General features: G+C 41.8%; 1 non-coding gene across 1 annotated transcript; it reads left to right on the top strand.

The window, feature by feature from the left end:
* The first annotated feature begins 5274 nt into the window (after window positions 1–5274).
* Window positions 5275–5382, top strand: LOC148575911 (small nucleolar RNA R71). The gene has a single exon (XR_015903408.1). It is a non-coding gene; the product is annotated as a small nucleolar RNA R71 (small nucleolar RNA).
* Window positions 5383–10529: the final 5147 nt, after the last annotated feature.

Here is a 10529-nt window from a genome sequence, read left to right on the forward strand (position 1 = left end):
AATCCAGCACCACTCTTGCACCACTTTCGGTCGTGCACCCTATTGACGTCGAATTCCAGGGCACGCGGCCGCGTGGGTGACGCGGTCGCGTGGGAGGCCAATGTTCCCATGTGACACGGACGCGTCGGCAACGCGGTTGCGTGGGACAATTTGTGCCATTGGCACGCCTCCAGCCACGCTCCTGCGTGACTCTCTGTTTGTTTTTTATTTTCTCCCATCTCCTGCGACGCGGACGCGTCAATGATGCGGTCGCGTCGCGTTAAATTTTTTTTTTAATTAAAAATAAAAGTATGTAAATGCAGATGCACGAAATGTACTAATAAAGAGAAGAGTTATTAAATAAAAAAACTAAGAATAAAGAAAAGAACGATCATACCATGGTGGGTTGTCTCCCACCTAACACTTTGCTTTAACGTCCGTAAGTTGGACGCTCCATTAGCTCAATCTTCGGCTATGTGAGGATCTTCCATGAGGAAGATCTCGAGCTCCTTGTTTTTCTGCATCCTCTCTCCATGGTATAGCTTTAAACGATGTCCATTAACTTTGATAAGTTCAGAGCTTCAAGGATGGCTTAGGTGATAAACTCCGTATGGTTCGGCCTTCTCTACTCTGTATGGACCTTCCCATCTTGATCTCAACTTTCCTGGCATGAGCCTCAGTCGAGATTTGTAAAGGAGGACTAAGTCTCCATGTTGGAACTCTTTTCTCTTAATGTGCTGATCATGTACAGCCTTCATCTTCTCCTTGTATAGTCTTGAGTTCTCATAAGCTTCTAGGCGAAGGCTTTCCAGTTCTTGCAGTTGCAATTTTCTTTCAGCTCCGGCTTTCTCAATTCCCATGTTGCACTCCTTTACTGCCCAAAAGGCTTTGTACTCTACTTCAACAGGGAGATGACAAGCTTTTCCATAGACTAAGCGGAAAGGACTCATCCCAATGGGTGTCTTGTATGCGGTTCTGTATGCCCAGAGTGCATCTTGTAGCCTGGTGCTCCAGTCTCTTCTATGAGGTTTGACTATCTTCTGCAAGATACGCTTTATCTCTCTGTTTGACACATCGGCTTGCCCATTAGTCTGAGGATGGTATGCTGTTGCAACCTTATGAATTATTCCATGCTTCTTCATTAATCCTGTTAGTCTCCTGTTACAAAAATGGGTGCCTTGATCGCTCACGATTGCTCGTGGTGATCCAAAGCGACAAATAATGTGGTTTCTCACAAAGAAAACAATAGTGTTAGCATCATCAGTGCAGGTAGGAATTACTTCCACCCATTTGGAAACGTAATCCACAGCTAATAATATATAAAAATAACCATTAGAATTTGAAAATGGACCCATGAAGTCAATGCCCTAAACATAAAAAATTTCATAGAAAAGCATAATTTGTTGAGGCATTTCATCTCTCTTAGATATATTACCAAATTTTTGGCATGGAAAACAAGATCTACAAAATTCAGCAACGTCTCTAAAAAGAGTAGGCCACCAGAATCCACAGTCTAAGATTTTTCTAGCTGTTCTTTGAGGGCCAAAATGTCCTCCACTCTAAGATGAGTGACAAGCCTCTAAGATGGACTGGAATTCTGATTGAGGGACACACCGTCTAATTACCTAGTCAGCACCACATCTTCATAAATATGGGTCATCCCATATATAATATTTAGACTCGCTTTTCAGCTTGTCTCTTTGATGCTTAGAAAAGTTTGGAGGAAAGGTGCGGCTAACTAGATAATTAGCTACAGGTGCATACCAAGGGACTACCTCAGATACTGCTTGCAGGTTATCAAATGGGAAACTATCAGCTATAGGAGTGGGGTCAGCTGTAATGTGTTCGAGGTGACTCAAATGGTCTGCCACTAAATTCTGGTTACTACTCCTATCCTTAATTTTTAAATCAAATTCTTGTAATAGCAGTATCTAACGTATAAGCCTTGGTTTGGACTCCTTTTTAGCTAATAGATACTTGAGAGCTGCATGGACTGAGTACACTACTACCTTCGTACCAAGTAAATAGGCTCGAAATTTATCCAGAGCAAAAACAATAGCAAGAAGCTCTTTCTCAGTAGTAGTGTAATTGGACTGTGCGGCATCTAGAGTTTTAGATGCATAAGCAATAACAAAAGGATCCTTACCTTCACGTTGAGCTAATGCTGCTCCTACTGCATGGTTGGAGGTGTCGCACATTATTTCAAATGGTTGGCTCCAGTCTGGTCCTCTCACAATTGGAGCTTGAGTCAGAACGGTCTTCAGCTTATCAAACGCTTGTTTGCAATCCTCACTGAACTCGAACTCAATATCCTTCTACAGTAGTCTGGATAAGGGAAGTGCTACCTTACTGAAGTCCTTAATGAATCTCCTGTAAAAACCTGCATGGCCAAGGAACGAACGGACTTTCCTCATAGAAGAGGGGTAAGGTAAACTAGAAATAGCATCCACCTTTGCTGGATCTACAGAAATGCCAGTATTAGACACAACATGTCCTAGTACAATCCCTTGTTTAACCATAAAGTGACATTTTTCAAAATTTAATACAAGGTTTGTACTGACATATCTATCTAATACTCTAGATAATCCATCTAAGCAAAGGCTAAAGGAGTCGCCATAAACACTAAAATCATCCATAAAAACTTCCATACAGTCCTCAATAAGATCAGAAAAAAGACTCATCATGCACCTTTGGAAAGTAGCTGGTGCATTGCACAAGCCAAAGGGCATTCTCTTGTAAGCATAAGTCCCAAAAGGACATGTAAAAGTGGTCTTTTCCTGATCCTTAGGAGCTATATGAATCCGGAAATAACCTGTGTAACCATCTAAAAAACAATAATGTGATTTACCTGACAGGCGATCCAGCATTTGATCAATGAATGGAAGAGGATAGTGATCCTTACGAGTGGCTTGGTTGAGGCGTCTGTAATCAATGCAGACCCTCCAAGCGTTCTGTACTCTGGTTGCTATGAGCTCTCCATGCTCATTCTTCACTGTAGTGACTCCAGACTTCTTGGGCACCACTTGTACTGGGCTCACCCATTCATTGTCTGAGATGGGATAGATGATATCTGCCTCCAGTAGTCTGGTCACTTCCTTCTTGACAACTTCTAAGATAGTGGGGTTCAGTCTTCTCTGGGGTTGATGAATGGGCCTTGCTCCCTCTTCTAAAAATATTCTGTGCTCACATACTTGAGGGTTGATGCCTACTATATCTGCCAAACTCCTCCCAATTGCCTTCTTGTGCCTCCTCAGCACACTAAGTAACTGCTCTTCTTGTTGAGAAGTGAGTTCCCTTGCAATGATAACTGGACACTTTTGCTTGTCCTCAAGGTAAGCATATTTGAGGTGTGGAGGAAGGAGTTTCAAGTCTAACTTCTGATCATGGTCAGGCTCTGGGTTGTCTGGAGCTGGTAACAATGGTAAAGCACTGTCATTATCCTCTGAGAATGTCCCCACACTTGGACCTTGTCCTATGTACTTCTCTTCAAATTCCTCCTGGTGAACTTCAGCCACGGTTTCATCTATAATGTCACACTAGAGGATAGAATGATCCTCCGGAGGATGCTTCATAACTCCATTCAGATTGAAGATTACTACTCGACCATCTATTTCAAAAGAGTATGTTCCTGAAAAAGCATCCAATTTGAACCTTGATGTCTTTAGGAATGGTCTTCCAAGTAGGATTGATGATGGCTTCTTTGAGTCATTTTGGGGCATCTCCAGGATATAAAAATCAGTGGGGAATGTGAGCCCCTTAATGCCCACTAATACATCTTCAGCAACTCTAACCACTGTAATAATGCTTTTATCTGCTAACACAAAATGAGCTGCCGACCTTTTTAAAGGAGGGAGCCTCAAAATATCATATATAGACAAAGGCATTATACTCACACATGCTCCTAAATCACACATGCAGTCAGAAATTATCACACCACTAATAGTACAATTAACCATACAAGGACCTGGGTCACTACATTTTTCAGGTAAACCACCCATTAAAGCAGATATGGAACTACCTAAAGGAATAGTTTCTAATTCATTAATTTTGTCTTTATGTACACATAGATCTTTTAGAAACTTTGCATATTTAGGTACCTGTTGAATAACATCAAAAAGAGGAACAGTTACCTCAACCTTTTTGAATATCTCTACCATTTTGGGATCAGGTTCCAGCTGCTTCCTGGGCTTCCTTGCAAGTTGTGGAAATGGAATGGGAGTGGTGTCTTCTGCAGTATCTGCGCCCTGTGGTGCTTCCTCCTGTGGTTGAACTTCTTCTTTTTCAGCTATGTCATGTATGTCCTCCTCCTCTTCAACATCTTTTATTTCCACTAGCTGAGGCATGTTCTGGTGGGCTTGGCTCCTCCTGATTCCTCTCCTGCAGTGTGGTTTCGGACCTTAGGGTGATGGCATTAATGCCACCCTTTGGATTGGGTAATGGTTGAGAGGGAATTCCACTGGAGCTCAAAGGCTGGTTATTGGAGTTATTCATTGATCCAATCTGTGAGACAAGAACTTGCAAAGTAGCGTTCATACCATTTAGAGTGGCATTAATATTATTTTCCATGGTCTGTTGTCTCCGATTAATGGATTGTAGTAAATCATTATTAGGAGATGAGGAAAGATAAGTAATTTGAGAGGTCTGCTGTTGGGTATTCTGTGGTCCTTGGGATTGTCTCAGGTGAGGTGCTCTGTAAGGCTGGTTCTGGTTCTGCTGCCTGTTGTTGTTATTACTCCACCTCTGATTTCCCTGATTGTCTCTGCCTCCTCTGTTGTTGTTGTTGTCCCTCCAATTCTGGTTAGAATCGTCCTGCCATTCATGGTTGTAATTGCCACCTTGATTGTACCCTTGGTTGGGGCGGTCATAGAAGTTATGAGTGGCTGCCACGGTGTTGTCTTCCTGCTGGAGCTACGGACATTCATCAGTATAGTGGCTATAATCAGCACAGATTCCACAAACTCTCTATGGGACTAAATGTTGGCTTTGCTGTGGTGGAGAAGGTTGAGCTTGCTGAACTTGTTGATTCAATTGCATCTGCTTCAGCAAGTTGGTCATTTCACAGATACTCTGAGTTAGAGCAGCAGTCTCTCTGCTAGAGGATACTTCTGCAACAGCTTTTGAACGGCCTTGTTTCTGTCTGTGATTCCGAGTAGATTCAGCTAAGTCGCTGATCAATTGCCATGCCTCATCAGTGGTCTCATACTTTTTCATAGACCCATTGCTAGCACTTTCCAATGTGGTCTTATCTTGGGGCCTCATGCCCTGTGTGACGTAACCGAGTAACACTATCTTGTCAATCATATGGTGGGGGCATGCTTCTAGAAGATTATTGAAGCGCTCCCAATATTCATAGAGAGTCTCAGATTCATCCTGAACAATCATGGAAATGTCTTTCCTCAGTTTATCAGTAACTTCAGCTGGAAAGAATTTTTCCAAGAATTCTCTTCTCAGTGTATCCCAGTTGGATAGAGTTGCTGCGGGTTGAGTGTAATACCACTCTCTTGCTTTTCCCTCAAGAGAAAACAGGAAAGCTTTCAACAAAATTGAAGTTTCATCTGCACCATCACGCCTGACAGTAGAATAGGCTACTTGAAAATCTCTCAGGTGCTTGATAGGCTCTTGAGCAGGTAAGCCATGAAACTTGGGCATCAAATTGAGCAGTGCGGTCTTTATTTCAAAGTCTGTAGCCACCACTGGGTGATGCGCTTGAAACGGTTGTATTGTAAAATCAGGGGCTCCAGCCTCCTGGATAGTAACTCTCCTAGCTGCTGCCATGTTACCTGCACGTAAATCAACCAAATCAGTAGAACGGAGGTTGGTTTCCTTCTCAAGTGACGTTTTAGATCTGCCCTCAGAGAGGACTAACCGACGCCGAGCTTGCCTTATTCGTGAAATAGTTCTTTCAATCTCAGGATCGAATACTGGCAAGTTTGGATCAGGAAGTGAACGCGTCATCTAACGAAAGAAACAAGCAGCTCATGGTAGCAAGATAAAATAAAATGCAAATAAATAAAATCCAATCAATAACTTTAGCACTCTATTGCAACTCCCCGGCAACGGCGCCAAAAATTGACGTGGCGGATATTGGCTAATTAAGAATTGATATAAGTTGTGCGTTCCAAGTATAGTTCTTAACCAACCAGAAATCCGCTTATCAATTTAGAAGGGGTTGTCACAAAAATTAAAATTAAAATACTGGGAGTATGAATCCCAGGTCGTCTCCCAACGAGTTGCAGAAAGGTGTGCTATTTTATTAATCAGATATTTTCAAAAAGAGTTTGAGTTGAATAAACAGGAAATTAAATTGGGAAAATTAAGTAATTTAAATAAAAGCCTTGACTGGGAGTAGATTAGTTGGAAGCCCTATTCTTGTTGCAGTACTCTCAAGATTAATTGATAATTGAAGGTTGTTCTATTCAGTTATCCCTTACTAGGTAAGGGAAAGTCAAACAAGTTGGAATGTTGTTTCTATTCACAAGTCCCAATCCGCTTACTTGGAAGGACTGGCATTAGTGACTAGATGGCAATCCAACAATAAACCCAATTATAATTTCTCTTTTGAGCATTCCAACTCAAGGGTTCCTTTCAATCAACTCCCTATCAAGTTAGGGAACTACTCGCTCATTGTGAATGTAGAACTCATAACATAGGAAAGGGAATTAAAGAAAGACATGATAAATAAAACTCAAGGGAATCAATTAAAAATAAAAGTAACTCTTGTATTAATAAATCCTAAAATAATCCATTAGTAAAATTGAGTAAATTAAAGGAAATGAAAGAGTAAAGCCAAGTAAAGAAAATGAACTAGAATGACGAAGTCTTGATGAGGTAATAACTCTTCTCAATATCCCAATGCAAAGAGCAATAGAAATAAAATCCTAAGAACTATGAATGTGTAGAGAGAAAACCTAGAGGAGAAGTAAAACTAGATCTAAAAAACTAAAACTGTGTATAATGAATATTGTTTTCGTTTCTGCATGTTCTCTGACTCTAGTCTGCCTTTCTGGGCCGAAAACTGGGTCAAAACAGGGCCCAAAATCACCCCCAGTGAATTCTGCAGATTATGCAGATCGCGCACGTCACGCGATCGCGTCATTCATGCGGATGCGTCATTCGGCGTTTTGCTTTGCCACGCGGGCGCGTCGGCCACGCCTCCGCGTCACTTGTGCTATTCCAATCCACGCGGTCGCGTAAGCCATGCGGCCGCGTCACTGCGATTTCCTCTCTTCCGCGCGGTCGCGGGAGCCATGCGGCCGCGTCACTTCTCGCTGGTCATCTCCTTAATTTCTTGTGTTCCTTCTATTTTTGCAAGCTTCCTTTCCAATCTCCAACTCATTCATGCCCTATAAAGCCTGAAACACTTAACACACAGATCACGACATCGAATGGAATAAAGGAGAATTAAAATACATAATTAAAAGTCTCTAGGAAGCAATTTTTCAATCATGTAATAATTTTAGGAAGAAAATATAAATGCATGCTAATCATATGAATAAGTGGGTAAAGATCATGATAAAACTACACAATTAAACACATTATAAACCATAAAATAGTGTTTTATCAGAGCCACAAGGATTTGATCAACCCTCTTGGCAACAACCCCCTCCAATGCACTATAACAAACAACCATTCTGTGATGCATACCAAAATGATGACTATGGTGGACTCCCTTGTAGTTACCAACAAGCCCCGCCATATGCTTATGAACCATCTACTCAACACAACTTTGAACCACCATACTCACAAGTCCCTTATCACCAAACACCACCATATGACCCTAACCTGTATCCACCACACTAACCACCATATGAACCACACCCAGAACCACCACCTCAATATTCACCATCTCCATATCCTTATCAAGAAGAACCACCTTCCTATTATGAATCCTTTCTCCAAAATAATGAACCCTCATATCCACCCCAATCTCCAATGGATGACATCCTTCGTGGTCTTCTTCAAGGGCAAGCAAAGATGAAAAGGAATGTACTGGAATTAACGACTGCCTTAACCGAGGTAGTAAATCAATTAGCTTTCCAACATCTGAGCACTCAAGTAACCCCCATAGTTTCATGTGGAGAATCTACTGAAGAACGTAACATGAAGGAGACACTAAAAACTCCGGTGGACAGTGAGCAGCACGACTTTGTATTGGAACAATTGAAGGAAGCCGTTATCGTTAAAGAGGAAGAAGTAGTTGAAGACTTGGGAGATGCGGAACCTCCATGGGAAACTCAAGTCATAGAGCCCCCTTCTAAGGAGTTTGAAATTGATGTTGAGGAGGGTGTACAACCTCCAAAGCATATCATGGTTGAAGACTTTGAAGGGGATGATCAAGAGATGGATTCAATCATTAATGAATTCTTATCTACAATTGAATCCTCTCCCATTGGACTTGAGATGGAGATTCAAGAAGAAGAAGCACAACCTCCTATGCCCTTGGTAAGTAATGAAGAAGATATTAAATTGGAAGAAATCTACCAAGAGGAAGAGGTTGAAATTGAAGAAGCTTGCAAAGAGGTGGAAGTTGTCAAAGAAGAGCCCAAGGAAATGGAGCTGGAAATCACCTTGCCAAAGTTGTTGGAGACCTCTCCCCCAAAACCATCACCATCCATTCCTTCATTCAAGTGGGTAAATCTTTCATCTCTAAGCTTAATTAGCTCACTTGAATATGCTTTTCTTGAGACAGATGGGCAACTCAGAGCTCTTTGTGGCTTTAAGAGTAAGAGGGAGATGGTTAGTGGTAGGAGTCGTCATGCAAGATTCAATATGGTGGAAAGCTCAAAGTTTAAATGCAAAGGTTGGTGTAAATCTCAACTGAATGGGTCTAGGAAGTTGTTTGGCCGCTTTAGTCAGAATTCAGATTGCCTGCCACCCGGTTGGAACACTAATGATCAACAAGAAGACGGGTGCAAAAGCAAGGTTTGGGACCCCGTAATTCAGTCTAGAAATCAACACTCTTGGGGCCTTGTCACTCACTTTAACTTGCTTGAAGGCTTTATACGCCTAGTTTAGGACCTCGGAGGATATTGAAATTGCAAACATTGGTGGAGATTCCTGGATGAGTTCAAGCACAAGCCACCATAACAAAGGGCTCCCCAAATGTCCAACTTAAGGACTTTAACTAAAAGTGCTAGGTGGGAGACAACCCACCATGGTATATTCTTTCCTTTTTGTTCTTAGTTTTATTTTATTTTATTTTCATTCGTGTTCATTCATAATTCCTGCATATTCACCTGCATTCTGCATTTGCATGTGCATATTGCATATATATAAAAAAATGCGGACGCGACATGGAAGCGTTGCTGACGCGTCCGCGTCACAAGTGCATTAGGAAGAAAAGAAAAGTGAATAGAGAGTCATGCGAGAGCGTGGCTGGAGGCGTGCCTTAGGCATAAATATGCCCACGTGACCGCGTTACCGACGCGGCCGTGTCATTTGAAAAATAGCTTTCCCACGCGTCCGTGTCACCCAGCGAATGTATGGCTCTGTAAAATCGACGTAAAGGGGGTGTATGGCAGTATGTTGGGCTGGAATAGGGCTGGAACCGCGCTAGAAGCACAAGCCCCACCATGCGAACGCGTGCCCCATGCGTCCGTGTCATTTTTCAAAGTATGGCCATTCACGCAATCGCGTCAACCACGCTACCGCGTCACCCAGATTTTTGGCAAAATGCATTTAAAACAGAGAGTTGCGCGACCGCGAGGCTGCCCTCGCGCTAATGGCACAAATCACTCCACGCAAACGCGTGACCCACGCATCCGCGTCATCTGAACTTATCGCACACCACGCGACCGCGTCACCCACGCGTCCGCATCGCCCGCGTCGCACAACTTATCCTGATCAGCGCCAATTATCTTATCTTATCTTCTTTCTTCTTTCTTCCTTACTTCATCTTTTTAACTTCTCATTCCTCTTCACTTCCATTCTATTTTATTTAATTTATTTGCATACTTTCATCCATTGCATTTTAATTTTGGGTATATTTTTATTTTCTTTTCTAAAATTATTATTTTTTCATTGGTGTTAAAATTTTCTCATTCAACTGTTACATCTTTTTGAATTATTCTGGTGCTTCATGACTTGTTTTATTCTAATTGGTTATTATTATTCATAAGTCAATGCTAATTTTTATAATACTGATATTTCTTTTGCATTGATATGCACTTACACTATTTTGCATTACCCACACCCTCTTCCCTATTGTTGCAATTCTTGCACTATTGATATGCCGTATGCTTCTACTGTTTTCTCACTGTATGTTGTAGCTACCATGTAATTGAGACCTTTACTATTGGCATTACCAACCCATATTTTATTTATTTTTCTTATCTTTATTTCTGGGTTACTTTTCACCCTTTTCCTCTTCTTTCAGGATGGCCACCGAGGAAGAAAAAATGAAGAACTTCTATAGGGGGAGACAAGCAAGTCAATATGCACAATCTATAGAGAAAGGCATCAGTTGGAGCAGCCCGTCCACTTGTACATCTTAGCATGCACCGAGGACGGTGCAACCTTTAAGTGTGGGGAGGTCGATACCGATCTCCATG

Source organism: Arachis ipaensis, chromosome B1 (genome assembly GCF_059453495.1).
Source record: "Arachis ipaensis isolate K30076 ecotype BB chromosome B1, ASM5945349v1, whole genome shotgun sequence".
NCBI lineage: Eukaryota > Viridiplantae > Streptophyta > Magnoliopsida > Fabales > Fabaceae > Arachis > Arachis ipaensis.